This window comes from Plectrocnemia conspersa, unplaced genomic scaffold, assembly GCF_051122295.1.
Source record: "Plectrocnemia conspersa isolate PC_06_02 unplaced genomic scaffold, ASM5112229v1 ptg000005l, whole genome shotgun sequence".
In the NCBI taxonomy this organism is placed as follows: Eukaryota; Metazoa; Arthropoda; class Insecta; order Trichoptera; family Polycentropodidae; genus Plectrocnemia; species Plectrocnemia conspersa.
The window spans coordinates 7,793,187-7,811,864 of NW_028277169.1; the positions used below are offsets into that span (position 1 = coordinate 7,793,187).

Sequence of the window (18,678 nt, forward strand, 5' to 3'; positions counted from 1 at the left end):
ATTACATTACAGAACCATTTATTTTTGGGGTAGTACTTTGAAGACTTTTCGTTCCCGCACTTAAGTGTCTGATGGCGCAGCATTTGTGGCTGCTCCTTGGTGGCGCAGTCTCTGGGGAATACTTTTTCTTGATGTGCCAAGACACTAAAAATACGATTCTCGCTCTAAATTGATTCCGTGATATTACTTAATGATATAAGGATAATAAAATACAATAAAAAGTAAAGTGGCGTGAATGTAATTTTGTTTAATATTGGAAGTCGGAGTCGGAGAGTCGGAAGTCGTGAAAAATCGACCGACCGGTAATATAAAGTAAACAAAATTTATTATGCACTTAATCAAACACCCAACAACAGCTGACCAACAGAACAGTTATTTCCAATTATTAATTTTTTGACCACTGCCAATGATTCAGGGTGGAACTGGACTCATTATTTTTGTTATTAGATTCTTTAGCGTGGGTAACAAGATATTCAAATGCTGCTTTTTAATCGTGATTGATAAGCTGTAAAAAATAGTTTATTAATAATATAATAGATTTCTGTTCTTTGTCTTACTATTTAATTGTATGTGCTAATTGTGTTTACCCCGTTGTAACTTATTGGGCTATCGAAAGAGATGGTTCCAAGGAAGATTTAAAACATGTGCATGTTCTGTAAACATATTTTTTTTTAAAAACCTAATAACCATTTAATTTTTGATTTATTATTTTAGCAAAGTACGTTGCTTCTAAGAAAGGGAAAACACTATTGCAAATAAATAAGTATACTTTTTACAACCGCCGAAGCACTTTACAGAAAAAACATTGGGGTTGTTCCACGCACAGAAATCATGGTTGTACAGCTACAGTGCATACAGTTCAAGACACCATCGTGTATTTGAAAAATGAACATAATCATTGACATTTTTCATATTCTTCTTTTCATTTCATATTATTTATTTAATGTAATTATTTGGAGTAAGAAATATATATTATTGTTTTTTTATGGAAACGTTTTTATTTATTCTGTTATATGACTAACTGTAAAATCTTGTTGCGAGAATACAAATAGACGAGGCAAATACCGATTTTTATAAAGCATTTGACAAAGTTTGTCATGAGTGTTGTTAATTGCCATAACTCGGTTAGTCAGATGATCTAACTCGATTATTCCTGAGTAATTTGAGCAATCGCAGACAATTCATAACCTATGGCTGCCGATTATCGAAAGAATTTTTTATACCTTCGGGAGATCCTCATGAGTACAATCTGAGCCCTCTTTTTTTCTCAATATTCATTAATGATAAATACGGCAGCTATAAATCGACTTTTCTGATGTATCACGATGACTTAAAATTGCTTAGAAGCATTTGATCTGTAGCATATTCTTTTTTCTCTACATAGTAATTTAGATTTTCTATAGAAATGGGCTTCCATCAATCATCTGCTCTTTAGTGTCGAAAAGTGCCATATTGTGTAATTTTTCTGATATCATTTGCAATCAGATTATTCCTACGATTTTAGTCTGATTTTGACTATCGGAATCTCGGAATCACTCTTGAAAACAATTAGAGATCACGTAAATGACGTCTACAAAAATTTTTATGACACTAGTTCTCAGATTTAATATTTTATATTTAATTTTTTTTATCTGTAATTCAGAATTTATGAGTGACCAAATATTTCCTTTTAATCGAAATAGTTTATAAAATGTTGTTGATTTGATTAGTATCCGTTTTTAGGAGTGTTTTGATACGATTCCTCGCAGAAATTTCAATGTCGCTAAACATTTCTGTTTAAAATGTTTTCGAGAGTTACGCTCAAGTCCTCTTACGTTGCCTAAAAGAGCCAGGACGTCCGCATGAGTCGACCCGCCTATGGCTGTTGCCATCCAGCTCCTTAAATCACTAGCATTATACAATGATTCGTATTTAATATTATTATTTTATGTTTTCTGTGCTATGTATTATTTATTTAATATTGTATTGTTAGTTTATGATGGATGGAGATATTATTAAATAAATTAATAATAATTGATCAACACGTTTGCGACCGAATCATAATTCACAGGAGCAGAGTGACGGACCAAGAGTTGACCCTTCAGAGTTACCCAAAAACAATATTTTTGTAAACACGTATTTATTTTTAACTTTTAGTTAAAAGTTATATTTTAAGATACTTTCCGTTTACATTTCATCATATAAAATATTCATTGAACAATTGTTGAACAATAATATTGAGCTATGGTTTCATAACGTCACTGAAATATATTTTTTTTGTGATTATATGTATATTAAATACAATATTATATTGTTTTCTTTTCAGCTGAATATACAATATCACAAAGAGGGAACTATTTACTCAAAGTTTACGACCATACATTTTACAGACATAGGGAAATTAACAATAAAGTGCACTGGTATTGTTCGACTCATAGAGCACGTGGATGTAGCGCAGTAGTGCACACGATTGAAAATGCTATAGTTTATATTAAAAATGCTCATAGCCATTGAACTATTACATTATCACTTTTGAAGCATTATTACCTTTATGATAATATGAGAAAGTACTTGAAACATGCATAGCTAAACGCTTTACGTCACTATGTGCGTGGAAGACGAGTATCTTCGTTACGCTTATCGGTTAAAAGCGGGAGACAAAGATGAATCTTTTTTTGTACCATAATTATTGTGTCTTTGCGTCTGCCAGGCGCAACGGGGTGAATCTGCTAGTCTCTTCGAGTGGCTGCCGGAGTCTGCCCGTTTCAGTAAACAGTGCTGGAGAGCGAGGGACCTTTTATGAGCTTGAATTCCCAAGCTCTTGAGAGGAAGTAAACTCTATGACTACCCAACCGAGGTAGCGTATTTTGGACTACCAATGACGAGCAAGACATTGCATTCCCAATATATAAGTGCCGCGTAACGAAGATTCTCTTCTTATATATACGAAGTGTAAAAACATTTCATACCTAATAATCTTATAAATGTCAATGTATTTAATAGAAATGATACTAAATATATTTTTTTAAATTAAAATATTAGCAAGATACGCTATACATTTCTTAGCTACTCAAAACATTATCTATTGGATTCTCATCTACTATATAGAAAGATTTTTTAATTATTATATAAGTGTTATTTTTAAATTAAAATTCATTTAAAGGTTTTTGCCTAAGTTATTAGTGACATCATCGCACAATCAAGGCCAATATATTATTTTCACCCTTTTTCATACCTCAAAAGCCATATACAGTACATTAAATGGTGCATGTAAAGTACATATTATTCGCTATATTTTGTAATACTGAAACACAGCTTTAATAAACATATATATCTACAAATTAAATAAGTATTTATATTGTTTATAGATTGACATAATTGATTATGTGTAAATGAAGAACATTACTAATTTCATTTGTATTTATATTCTTCAGGAATGGATAGTTCAATAACCTTAAGTCAAAGAGACAAAGAAAAATATAGTCGAAATGGATATCTTTATGTTAAAGATAAAATTAATAAAGAAGGTTCCATTCAATTCTGGCGGTGCGAAAAGAAAAATAAAGGATGCAAGTGTAGAATCTGGACGAGTGCCCTTGATGGTTCTTTCATATGTCAGAAGCAAGAACACGCATGTAGCATTTTAGGGGATCCATAGAATGTTTTATAATTATTATATGCATTATTAATGACATATGTATGTATTTAAAAATATTTTATATTTATAAATATGTTTCTTTATTTAAAAATAATTAATAATACAATAATAATTAACACCAAAAAACCTTGTTTATATTTTTATTTTACCATTGTAAAATTATAAAAAAACTTTTTGCAATAAAGTTATTATCCCTAGATTTTTACTAGAATTGCTACATTTTTATTTATTTTATTTCCCTTAATCGTTCGAACTTTATATAACAAAAGTTCCATGCGCAAGGTTAGTACTATAACGAATAATTTATTTGTGTGGTTTCAGCCATTTATGTTACTTCTATGAGGGGAACTACATTATTAAAAGTCGACAGATATACTTTTTACAAACATCAGCAAACCAACAACAAAACACACTGGCATTGTTCGACTCACAAGAGCAAAGGTTGCAAAGCGATTGCTCATACAGTCGACGACGTCATTATAAATTTAAAAAGTAATCACAATCACTAAATGCAGTGAAGGCACTTTGAGTGTATTTTAAAAATATTATTTATTGTATTTGTTATATTTATTAAATACATATTTATGTTAATAAGTGTATTTTTATTATATTTATTGATGTATATGACACACGCTGTGAAGAGACTTTGTGCTAGGGTTTTAAACCAATAAATCATAAATAAAGTGCTTACTGATTATAATTTCAAATTCAGCTATAACCGTTTTATGATGCAATAATAGCCTAGTCCCTAAGAGTCACGGATTAACGCCATTTTGCTATTTTATATTCATAAATTAGATTCACCGATTTTAATTCTTGTGTTTCAATGCCTACTTGCAAATGTCGAATGTGCTTACCCCGTTGTAATGTATCAGACTAACGCTATGTTTTGTTACTAGAAAAAAATTCAACAGTTAAAAGTGTCGTTTATATATTTATTGGGCAATCGAGAGAGGTTATTACTTATTCCATTTACGCTTGGTGACACACCGGACAAGTTATTAAACCATTTATGTAAGATGAATTTTGTTACCAATCAATATAATCCTCGTTTTAAATATATTCGTTGTAAAGAGTTATTCATGGGGTGTTCATGGTTCTGACCAATGTTCACTCGCTACCGCTCGCTCGCATTTAATCTGTTTAACAGTTAAATTGCTTGTCGCATTATGGCCAACGACACCCGATGTCACTAAGCGGTCATATTATATATCGTGTCATATAAGCGTGTCATATCCTATAGTCTGTTTTTAAATTTTTGCCTTGTGATTGGCCGTACTCAATGAGAGCATGAGCTTAAAAGCATGTTATGATTACGCGTTAAACGATGTTATTACGCACTGACTCTTGAAAATAAATAGACTATAGAAAGTTTTCTCCTAAGATCATTTCATTGCTAAAAGGAACATTTTTTTGTGTATTAAATAATACAAATATAGTCTTCGACCATAGTGACGCATTGGGGTAACCTATTAGGTTACGATAGTCTTAATCTAAATAAATAAATAAAATCAATATTCAAGTACCGAAAAGGTGCAATGCTACTTAACTTCGGTCGATGTCTACAGCAACGCTAAGGCACAACTTGTTTATTTTAATGCACACCACAAATAAAATGTTGCTTAATTTATTATTTCTATTTAGCACGAATAATTCGTTTTATAAAACAAGTATTTTATATATTTCTAGTTATTTAAACAGTTATTGAACAAAAATATTGAGCTATCGGACGTCTAAATCGCACTATCGAAATATTTGTGGATAGTCTCTTTTTATAATTATATTCATTTAAATTATAATATTGTATTGTTTTTTTTTTCAATGGAATATACAATATCACAAAGAGGAAACTATTTACTCAAACTTTCCGACTACACGTTTTACAGACACTGAGAATTTAAAAATAAGGTGTACTGGTTTTGTTCGACTCATAGAGCACGTGGATGTAGTGCAGTAGTGCACACGATTGAAAATGTAGTAGTTTATATTAAAAATGCTCATAGCCATTGAATTATTAGATGGCTACTCTTGAAGCATGTATTGCCGAGAAAGAACTTAAAAACATGCGCTTAAAGTCACTATATGATCATAAACACTTTGTATGCGGTAGACGAGAAGCTTCGTTGCGCGATGCTTATTGGTTAAAAGCGGGAGACAAGGACGAACCTTTTTTTGTACCGTGATATTGGGATTTCGTTATATACGTTTCATATTCGCCCATCTGTTGTCGTTCATAATATATTTACAATTTACAGCCGGTATCTTGGATACAAAAATTTCATTCTAAATAATCTTATAAATACCAATGCATTCAATAGCATTGATTCTAATTGTAATTTTCCCAATTAAAACATCAATGAAATATACATAAGTAAGATACACTACAAATTTCTTAGCTACTCGAACCATTATCTTTTAGATTCTCATCTACAAAGTATTATTCTAAAAATACAGTATCTTTTGAATTATTGCAATGGTAATGAAACAGCATTTATACAACTTAATGACAGCTTTTTACTAATCTTACGTTATCATTTACTTTATGACATATTAAAAGATTCCTTACTTACTTAAATATGAACTATTTTTGATCTATTGTATAAGTATTATTTTAAAGTATAATTCAGTTAATCAATTTTTGAACTCTCGGGATTTTTGTCTTAGTTGTTAATGAGCTCATTATACAATTAAGGCCAAATATTATTTTTACCCTTTCCTATACCTTAATATATCTTATAGAACTATTGCATGTCTAGTGCATTATTAAAAATATATTATGTAATACAGCTTCAATAAAGATACATTTCTACAAATTAAATATATATTATTTTTTGAGAACGGCATAATTGATTCTGTAAAATAGAAAACATTACTAATTTATTTTTCTTTTTTCAAATTATTTTATTTTTCATTTTATTTGTATTTATATTCTTCAGGAATGGATAGAAAAATATAATCGAAATGGATGTCTTTGTGTTATAGATAAGTTTAATAAATAAGGTTCCATTAAATTCTTGCGATGCGAAAAAAATTATGCAAGTGTAGAATCTGGATGAGTATCCTTGATGAATCTTACATATGTCAGTAACAAAAACACGAATGTATACATATTCTGGGATACATGAAATGTTTTATAATTAATAAATGCACTAATAAAGATATAAGCTCGTATTTAAAAATATCTATAAATATGTTTGTTTAATTAAAAAAATAATATCTTTTTCGTATTTTAATTATACAATTTTTCTTTTGGATTTTAATCAATTTTGCTACATTTTTATTTATTTTATTGCTCTTAACGTTTTTTTTTAATGCCCTTAACAACTAAAAATCAGAAAGAAAAAACTGTGATATTAAATCAAATTTAAAAGTATCGTTTATATGTTCATATGGCATTCAGAAAAGATTAGTACTTATATTATTTACTCGATATTGGTCGTTGATTTTCTTTCTTGGCCTTAACAATCATACTTACAACTTGGTCTTAACAACCACTGTTGTAACTAGATTTAATACTACATATTATATATGGAAATTTCTATTGCCTGATGTCTATAAAGAAGAGGGTCTATTTTTTATAAATACTGAAACATAACTACTTTAACCAAAAACGATAAGTTTTAGTTTTTATACACTTTAATCGCACAACAAACATTTTAGTCGCCTTAGTGGCACTACTTCCTTTTTAAAATTCAAATAATAAGCAATATTGTAAATTGATTTTATTTATTGATTTTTACACGACGAAAAACGAAATCAATTTTAATTACAGCTAACCAACTTTTTAAAATACCTTTTTTAAATGCACAATTTTTCACTATTCCTAATTTATTGATGTGTCTTGTACCATTTGATTATTCATAATTTTAACTTCCTCTGTGATAAGTCAAAAACTATGACTTTTCGCAAAGGAAGTTATCAAAAATATTATATTAGAAATAATTAAAGCTTTATAAGACATTTCAATAAACTAGGAGTAGTATGCAAGTTCAGCATTTTAACCAAATACATTTAAAATATTGGTCTGACGCGAAAGTCTGTAACGTTACTGTGTAAATATTATTTTTAATGACTTCCTTACCAGGTTTTTTTTAATGAATAAATTCCTGAAACATAACATGCTGAACTAAAAACGACATATTTTGACCGAGTTTTAATATGAATATAAACAAAAGTTTTATTCGGCGTAGTTCTTCTACTTTCTTTTTTAAATTATTTTCTCGTTGCGATTGTTACACGACCGAAGACGAAACTGGCGCAGAGTTAGGTAGAGAGTGTCCCGTTTGGAATTAAATAAAACAGTTCCAAAATAACAAACGACTTTTTACATTTTTGCATTAACTCAATATTTGTGAATTAATTTAAATAATAAAAAAAATGATGTTGAATATTTACTAATTTGTAAAATAACGAAATATCACTAAAAATTAAATATAAAAAATATTTTTTACGTTTAATTTTTGTGGTGAAAAAATCCTCTTTTGAGTTGATTAAATGCGGCCGATTTTTCATCCAAATTTGAATAGTATACTTTAACATTTTAACATATACATAACATAACCTTCTTCTAGTCGCTTGAAGTTAGAAGTGCTGCGGCGTTGCACTACCTTTTAAATTTATATAACATGCAATGTCGATAAATTTTATTCTTGGGGTTGTTACACGACCGAAGATAAAGTTCACATTAAGTTACTTTTGAGATGACTAGCGAATTCTTTCAACAGTCAGATAAAACGGCAATTACTTTCGCATTAACCTTATATTTGGGATTTTCTTAAGTGTTCGAAAATAATAAGTCCACATATATGTTGTTATATAAATGTTTAATATTCACACGCGTGTTAAAAATGCAAAGTATCAAATGTCTTATTTGCAGTGCTCTTTCGAAGTAACATTAAGTATGTTTGTGAAGCGTTACTGATACTTCTTTGTAACAATTAATAATAAGCATATTACTCATAAGTTGTCTAGGTACTTTTAGACTATCTAGGAATTTCGTAAATTACCCATGTATTTTTTTAAAAACTTTTTAAAAATCTCAAACAAGTTGATCTTGTGTCACTTTATACAATTGCTTTATAAAGTACAACAAATTCGATTTATGCTTTAAAAACTATGCTTCTTAAATTACAGCTGTTTTTTTTTTGCTAAGCTTAGTTATTGTTTTTAATATTTTATTTATATGATCTGTGTTTAACATTGATATGTTTATTTGTAGCAACGTTTGTTCCATCGAAAAGGGGCAATAAAGGCATTCAACTCAACGGATACAGATTTACGAAACATCGCACCATAGGACTAAAAGTAAGATGGTATTGTTCTACTCATCATTCCAGAGGATGTAGTGCAGTAATATACACAGTCGATGATGTTATTGTTAAGATTAATCCTAATCATAATCATTGATTTTATTTAATATGTTTCGTAAAACAGTACATATTTGCTCCTTTATCATACCAACAATCCTGTTCCTATCTTCATCGCTTACAATGGCCTAAGAGTGCCTTAATATCGTCTGTCCATTTTATCAACTAATACTTTCACTTTTATGTTATTTTCAACAAAATAAAAAGCGATAAAAATGATTTGTCAAACTATAAGTCATGTATGTATTATAGAATGTGGGACATATAAAACCAATTTGAGATGATTTTGTCGTTTTCATCAACAGCTGCTCGTAGCTTGTCTAAAAGGGCACAGTAATATTTTTTTTCAAAATAATCCTTCAACCAAATTTCCCGAGCATTCTATAAAATTTATATAACTATTTTTTTTCTGCATGCAAAAATTTGTGCGTTTCGCTATTTAAATCTCATAAAAACACGGTAAACTGAAAATTTACGGTAATTTAACTCTTTAGTTGAAGATGGCATTAATATAATAATAATTAAAAATATTATATTATTTACATCCCATGAGCCTAAGTCGGTCTTTCTACGCACATTCGTCAATCCCTAACTTATTGTAAAAGTCTTCCAAAGTTTCGCCGCTTATATTTGCCCCTAAAATGGTTTTAATCTGCTTAACGTAGGCCAGTGGTTCCAACCATTTTTAAAGACATTTATTTTTCATTTTATTGGTACGCGATAAACAGTTTAGCGTTTACTAGTTTCAACCAAAGTTAAAACTTTTAATACTTGACGAGGCAATCTGAAAACCACTTTTATGAACTATTTGAAACCTCTTCATATTAAATATGATTTTATAACTCACTAGAATTTAATGAATATTACTCATATTTTGTCACATTACTAAATCAACTAAAATGACAATTCATATTGCTTGTTTTTTTATATATTTATAATAAAATTTCTATAAATAAAAATTATTTTGCTAGAATCGAACCAGTACATATTCTGGTTTATACCTAAATAATTTATTTTAATATAAATCGTATTTTATATTTTATTGTTATTTATTAATTATGTAAGCATGGATTGAGATACTCATTATAATTTAATAAAACAATTGTATTTATAAAATGTTGTAAGGTATTTTTGTAATTATATTTTTTATAATAAATAATTATAAAACATAAGTTTATTTTACTTTAATTTTAAGGTTATTATATTTTAATATTGTATAACACAAAAAATAAATATTTTTTCATATACTTTCAGCTACTTACGCAGTCTCAAAAAGGGGTCATCCACTTATAATATTCAATGGATATACGTTTTATAGAAAATCATTCAGTGGTATTAAATCACGATGGTGCTGTTCAACTCATTTCTGTATTGGTTGCAAGGCAGTTTTATATACCATTGGTCATAATATTATCTCTGCGAAAAATAACCACAACCATTAAAAAACACACGTGTCGAGTAATTTGGTAACAACGACTTAAAATAAATTTATTTATTTAAACATCTTGCTCTTACATTTTACAGTTCCTTGACGATAAACTTTTTTGGCTTTGAGCTAAATAATAAATCAACATATGTTTTAGATATTAAATTTAAGCTGATAATAGCAAGTTGATATTTCATGATGATCTTCCATTTAAATTGTGTTAGTTTTTAGTGTATGTCTCTTGCAGTATTATTATGAAAAAATACACTTTTTTCTCGAATGGATTGCTTTAGGCGATCCATTTTCTGATAATGCTGTTCGTTAGTTATATTTTTGTTTATTGATACATATTTTATGTTCTACCAAATGGATTGTATAATATTTTTAGGATAAAGAATTTTTTATGTTGTGAAAATGGTGTCTCATTTAAGTTGACCCAAACGATTCATATTATTGTACAGAATCTATTTATTGATTTGCATAGACACTTCAAAAGCACCCGTATATCCAGAAAAACAAAAACTGTGGAAGATTTTCGGGCCTACAACGTCGTCAGTACAACTAACCACATGGATTGTATAAAGAGCCCGACGTCGCAAAGTATATTAAAATACACTGTCGCAAAATGGCCGGATATTTGTACGACGACTGGAAAACTGCAAAGCACCGGCAGACTGCGATGGCTAGATGGAATAGTAAATAATAATGATAATGATGATAAGAATCTATATCTCATTATCAGTAGCAATTTTATATTATTTTTCATTTATTAGTGCAATATATCTTCTGGTTAAATTTATTTTGTTTTTAAGAAAGTCAAGTAACCACTAAATTAAACTATTTATCCTTCTTCCTGCACCTATTTTCCTTGTATTTTGCTTTGAATGATAATGTGTAGTTTATGATTTAAGATCACCATTATATGACTGTAGTGAGAGAGTGTGCCTTTTTATTGTCTGTATTAATTATCGATACTTCTTATCGACGTTTTTTAATTTGTAGTACATCCAACTGGTAAAACGACATTAAAAGGATCTCCAGACTTTCTGTAAACGTCCACGCTTCCACTCTGTTAAATTTTTTTCAGTCTGGTATTCATGGTCTTAGTTTTCGTTCAAACACATTTTTTTCACTCCGTATAAAATAGTGAATCCCACCAGATGCAGGTGGCAATGAACTATTGAGTGGGTCAACTGCCTTGCCTCATTTTCAAGTATATATAGATAGCACAATTCTGACGAAACTCTCAAAAAATCAAAACATAGATGTATTATTTATTAAATAATCGCCTCACGTTGAAGTCGTATAGCTAATATTGCAGTAGTTACATCGACATTGGAGGAACAAAGCAGTGCGTGGGGCCAGATGTCATCTGTTTGGGTCGGCCGGCAGGAGATTAAGCACTCGCTGGCTGATCCATTGCAAGCTCACAGTTAATAAACCAATAGTTTTATATTCTCGCGCATACTATAATATACGTGGAACGTTTTGAATGAGAAATAATATGTGTTTCTCTCTCTGTCTAGAGAAACACATATTATTTCAAATGATTATAGACTTCGACTTACCGACCTTTATTTGCTCTAGCTGATCGATGACGCAAGATTTCTAAAACGCATTTTATTTACTATAGAAAGTATTTTTTACTACTTAGATCTAATTAATACTAATTTATTCGACGTGTGTGTTTCTGTTTTAATACATAGTATTTAAATGGTTATCACATAACCTGTGAATTATTATTTTAAGCATATATAATCATTGTTAATATCATATTTGTATACACATACATCTATTCTAAAATATATGATAATACAAATATTATAAGTTTGTTTTATTTTACTTATTTGTTAAAATAATTTATCATCTGTCATGCACTAACTTTACTTTATGTCATTTTAGCTCAATTCGTAACTTCTCAAAAAGGCAAAATACTCATTGAAATAGATGGCTATAGATTTTACAGAAAAACTACACTTACTCATGGAAGGATTCGGTGGTGCTGTTCAACCCATTTCGGTCGTCCTTTAGGATGCAGAGCTTTTTTACACACCATCGGCGATCGTATAGTCTTTACGAAAAATATACATAACCATTGAATCAGGAATGGACTTTATGTATATTATTATTAATACTTAATAAAATAATTTATCACACTGTAATATTTTTTATTTTCTTTCAGCAAATTTTATAACATCCTAAAAAGGTTGAATATGGTGTTTATACATACTACCAAAATAAATCTCTTGCCATTGGAAAATATCGATCTGTTCTTATTTGAACTGCAAGATATACATAAACCAACACTATCTCCAAAAGTTGCCAATTTATTATATTTATCAGCTGTTCCATTATTTCTAACCCCTGTGAGAACACAAATATGTTGTCAGTGAGTGCTACGAGGAGTTGGTCCGATCATATGTCATCATTATTATATATTATGCTTTTATTTATTTACCAAACTTCATATAATAATTTTATATGTTTTTAGCCAAATTCAAGAAGTCTAAAAAAGGTAATTTACTCATAGAATTAAATGGTTATGTATTTTACAAAAGATGTTCTCTTGCCAATGGAAAGATTCGTTGGTGTTGTTCAACCCATTCAAATTATTTAGGTTGCAGGGCTGCTATACATACCATCGATAATACTATAGTATATGCGAAAAATATCCATAACCATTGAATCAAGTTATTTTATTGATTTACAAATATTTTGTATTGTTTTACAAATAAAAATCAATTCATAAATGTTTGTTTTATTTACACTTTACTGACGTTACCCATCTAATTATAATATTTTCAATGTATATCTTTCTTAGAACACTTTATCTTCAAGATATTCGTTTGTATCACAAATAAAATTAGGCAACATATATTTATATAGTCAATAAAAAAAATCTTTATAACCATAAGTCTTGAAATAATATATATATATATATATATATATATATATATATATATATATATATATATATATATATATATATATATTTATATATACAATTGTTAAGTATATTTTTTTTATATTTTCTTTAGATGTTTTTTTAATGTCACAAAGAAGTAAACTACTAATATAACTAAATGGCTTCACATTTTAAAAACACTCTTGGTATTGTTCTACTCATTTTTATCTGTATCATATATGATTGACGATCATATAGTGTGTGAAAAAAATATACATTGTCATTAAATATTATGTATATTATTTTTATGTTTTTTCTTATTTCAGTATATTAATCAGCATATTAATTAAATTTCTTAGTATCTTATAATTGTTCTTTTCTTTTAGCTAAATTCTTAATGTCTCGGAGGGGTAAAAAACTCATTGGATTAAATGGCTATACATTTTACAAAAACACTAACTTTGTCAATGGAAAGATTCGTTGGTGTTGTTCAACTCATTTACGTTATGGTTGCAGGGCTGTGTTATATACTTTAAACGATTTTATAGTATATGAGAAAAATATACATAACCATTAAATATATAAGAATCTAGTCAGACTTGTATTACTTCTACAAATATTTAAATAAGTAATACATATTGTCAAGCTCTTGACATTAAACCTCAATGTAAAAAGAGGATCACGCCTCTTATAATATGTACATATATACTTTAATCTAATACATCTTAACTAATTAATATAACATCTTTTATTTAAATTGTAACATTGACGTCACAATAAAGAGTTAATTTATTTGTATTTTTTTCTTTCAGCTAAATTTATCATTTCTCAAAAGGGTAGACAACAAATAGAATTAGGTGGTTACAGATTTTATAAAAAGCATTCTTCTGCCAAAGGAAAGATTCGTTGGTGTTGCTCAACTCATTTCAACAAAGGTTGCAAGGCTGTTATTCACACTTTTAATGATTTTATAATAACAGAAAGAAATAACCATAATCATTATAATTAATAATATATTTAATTATACGTAATGTATATTATTATTAATACACACATTTGCATAAACATATGTTACTTTTATTATCAAAAGGTATTTATGTTGTATTATTATGCTACTGAACTACCAAGAAGTCAAAAGGTAAAACAACTCGATGGATATAAAATTTAATATATTTTATTCATAAGTTTACTTTATGTATAATATTATATTGCATGACTATTACATTGAAAATATTTGTTTAAGATTATTTTTTTTTTCTTTTTTAGCTAAATTCATAATGTCTCGAAAAGGTAATCGACAAATAGAATTAGGTGGTTATAGATTTTACAAAAAGGACTGTTCTGGAAAAGGAAAAACCCGATGGTGTTGTTCGACTCATTTCCATCTAGGCTGCAGGGCTGTTTTATATACTATAGATGACTGTTTAGTTAATTTTAAGAACATCCATATCCATTAAATAAAAAAATTGTGCTCAATGTGCTTTTTATTGTAAATAAATTACGTCACATAAATATATACTTGTTTATTTTTTTCAAGTTGCTATATATATTTTTGTTATTTATATGATTATTTTATGTAATTTAATTTAGCTAAATTCTTATCGCATCAAAAGAGTATAAAGCATATGAAAATAGTTGTTTTATCCTATTAAAAATAATAAATATCAATATGTATCGTTTGTTAAACTAATGTTAAAAAAATAAATTTATAATGTGAATTTTGTATTCCAGTATTTTTTTTAATGAATAATATATGAAATCGAACTTTATATATTTTTTAGAAGACAAATAAACAGCCATTTAATATTGAAATAATAATAAAATACATTTCTTTTATCAGTAAACATGTTCTACAAAATATTATGTAAATTGAACTTTAAACTTAATATAATATAATAGGTTCCAAAAGTGAGTCGCTCTGGTCTCTGGTTCTTTCTGGTCAGCTGAGTTGTCGTGTCTTTAAAATGAGTGATCACCGTTGTTATATAAAAATATAAAAATGTTATCATTATTTTTTGCATTTCACATAAATTTTTAGACGTCTATCACGTATAAATAAAAAAATGCATTAAATGTTTCTTATCAGTTTTATTGGTAATTGTATATGGTATATATATATATAAGGTATTTGTATCCTGGTGTCTTTTCTAGGAGTGTTGGGGTACAATTCATTGTATTTTTGGCGTAGCGTCTACTTAACCTTTTGAGGAGTATCGCCGTACATGTACGGCGGTCGATCTTTCACTGTTTTGAGGTACCCCAGATAATTATATGTTTACATATATAACTGAAGAAATAATAAATATAAAACATTATAATTATATAATATTTTTTTAAATTGATTTAATGATTTCTATAGAAAATAAGAGTACGTAATGAATTAAAATAAAAATATTGAAAGCCTCTGTATTGGTTTAAAAAAATTCTTAAAAGCCAATAATATATAATTAATATGTAAAATAAAATAACGAAAATTATACTAGAAAAGTGTTAAAATAAATTATTAAAATATACTAATATAAAAATGTAGTAAAATTAATCAAAGCTGTTGCATTTATAGTAAATTATTTATAAAATTTAAAAATAGTTATGAAAAAATAACTCACTTCCAGGTGTATACTAACAAACTAACAATTGTTTATAAATGAACTTACTACTCCAAGGCAAAGAACTTAACATATAAGGAGTGGTAACGACAATTCGTCGATGCTCAGCAACCCTAAGTTGCGAGTTTTAGAGTAGCCTAGATAGTCGCGAGCGCGTCCCTTGTTCTTGCCCATCGCAATCAGGACCAGGATGTGTGTTTTGATTAAGGATTGCAGCAATACCGGAATTACTGAGATAAAAACAGTCAATACCGGTATTACCGGATTGCAATCCCTAGCTTTGATACGTTTGTTTATTCAACATTTAATTTTTTTCGCTGTTACATTTCTTTGAAGTTTAAAATATTTTTGAAAAATAACTAGTGGTAATCTGAAACGAGGAATAGGTGCAGAATTATTTATTTTAAATTATTTTTGCACTAAATATATTTTTTTATCCTTTCAGCTAAATTTTTAACGTCCGTATTATTGAACTAAACGGCTATAGGTTTTACATTAAGGATTCTTATGCCAAAGGAAAGACTGGTGTTGTCTACCCATTGCTCTGCAAGTTGCAGGGCTGTTTAACATACTGTTGGCGATTATTTAGTTAATATTAAAAACATCCATAACCATTAAATTATGACATAATACTTTAAAATATATTGAAGTTTATAAATACAAATTGTTTTATTTATACTTTTATTATTTACTTCTCTTTATACGTTTATCTTAATATAATTTGTTTTTCTCCTTTCAGCTAAATTCTCAACGTCTGTAAATGGTAATTCAATTATTGAATTAAAAATCTAGATTTTATAAAAAATATCCTTAAGCCAGTGGAAAAACTCGTTGTTGTTGTTCAACCCATTTCCATTTAATTTGCAGGGCTGTTTTACATACAATCGTCGATTGTATAGTCACTGTTAAAAATACCCACAACCATTAAATGTAGGTATATTTTTTGTATTTTAATATATTTTTTATTGATATCCTATTACTATAATGATGTATTAAATATTATATTTGTGTATATAAATAATATTATTCCTATGTATGTATGTATGTAATATATATTTAAATTGATATTATTTGTATTATATTTTAGCTTAATTTTTAACGTCCATAAAAGGGGAACAAATCATTGAATTCAATGGATAAAGTTTTTACAAAAATTGTTTTAATTTAATAAATATTTAATAATTTAATAAATATACTAATTTATTAAAAAAACTATTTGTTTATTATTATATTACTATGAATATTATATTGAAAATATATTTTTGTTAACTATGGGTATTTTTCTCATTTCAGCTAAATTTACAATGTCTAAAAGAGGCAATCAACAAATTGAAATAGGTCGTTATAAATTCTACAAAAATTCTACTCTTACGAGTGGAAAGACTCGTTGGTGTTGCTCAACCCATTTTCCTCATGGGTGCCGGGCAGTACTCTATACAATTGATGATTATATAGTAACTTCAAAAAATGAACATAATCATTAAAATGTAAAATATTATATTACACATACTATTTATATTACTTTTACTGAATACATACTAATTTATTACTTCTATTATTTTTTTTAGTATTTTATCTACTATGGCTATCATACTATACTATTTAACTTAATCAACCAATCGTCGTCTTTTGAATTATAGCTTAATTCACAACATCTAAAAATCAAATGATTTAAAATTCTACAAAAAAAGTACTTTCACCAGTGGAAAATCTCGATGGTGTTGTTCAACCCATTTCCATCATCGCTGCAGAAAAATGTACATAATCATTGAACTGTACAATAAGGTTATTTTTAATTTGATACACAATAATTCAATAGCACTGTTTAATTTTTTATATACACGTTTTTTTAATTGTATTATAAATATACTGTTATTATAATTTTTTTACAGGTGGTTTTTTTTTCTTATTTCAGCTAAATTCACATTGTCTAAAAGGGGCAATCAACAAATTGAAGTAGGTGGCTACAGGTTTTACAAAAGAGCTTCATCTGCAATTGGAAAGACACGTTGGTGTTGTTCAACCCATTTCCCTCATGGATGCAAGGCTGTGTTATATACAATCAAGGATTATATAGTTCATCAAAATAATGTACATAATCATTAAATTATTCATCTGAAAAAAGTCATTTTTTTTAATAGGTTTGAATCTTTAAAGTAATTAACAATGTTTTTATATTTGAAAGATATGTTTGTTTAACTTATAACTATGTATATGTGAAAATAATAAAAATAGTAATATAATAAAAGTCTTAAGAATTTGTCAATTCTCGGTTTTTTTCATATACTACCATGAAAGAGTTTAGATAAATAACTGAAATAATATCGTCATCTTGTATATTGATTTGATTACCAGTGTACTTAAAATCAAATCAATAATTTAAAACTATTTGTAAAAAATAGTAACTATGTATCTAAAATTATTGTTAAAAAATAATCTTCAGTTTTAGTAAAATTTGAATTTTTAAAAAAACTTCTAACTCGGTAAAAAAAATTCTGATGCTTTAACGATCTTTTATATATAAAAATTCTGTATGGCAAAATCCCCGAGAAATTAGATACATTTCTGTAAATAAAAGTGTGTAAAAATACATTTTTGTATTATGTATTACATCGATATTTAGAAAAAAATCTTGACAATTCAAGAGTTCAGCATTGAAATAAAAAACAATTTTAAGTAAAATAAAGCAGCGTTTTTCAAACAAAACTTTTTTCGTGATCCGGTTAATATTATATTTC

The 18,678-nt window shown here is 27.7% G+C and overlaps 1 protein-coding gene and 1 long non-coding RNA gene across 44 annotated transcripts in view; one reads left to right on the top strand and one right to left on the bottom strand.

Moving 5' to 3' along the window:
• Window positions 1–18,678, bottom strand: part of LOC148234762 (uncharacterized) — a 564,675-nt gene that overhangs the window by 325,102 nt on the left and 220,895 nt on the right. The window lies entirely within an intron of this gene.
• On the top strand, window positions 13,500–18,241 carry LOC148234772 (uncharacterized). The gene is made up of 4 exons (XR_015809807.1): window positions 13,500–16,870; window positions 17,234–17,427; window positions 17,509–17,725; window positions 17,856–18,241. It is a non-coding gene; the product is annotated as an uncharacterized LOC148234772 (long non-coding RNA).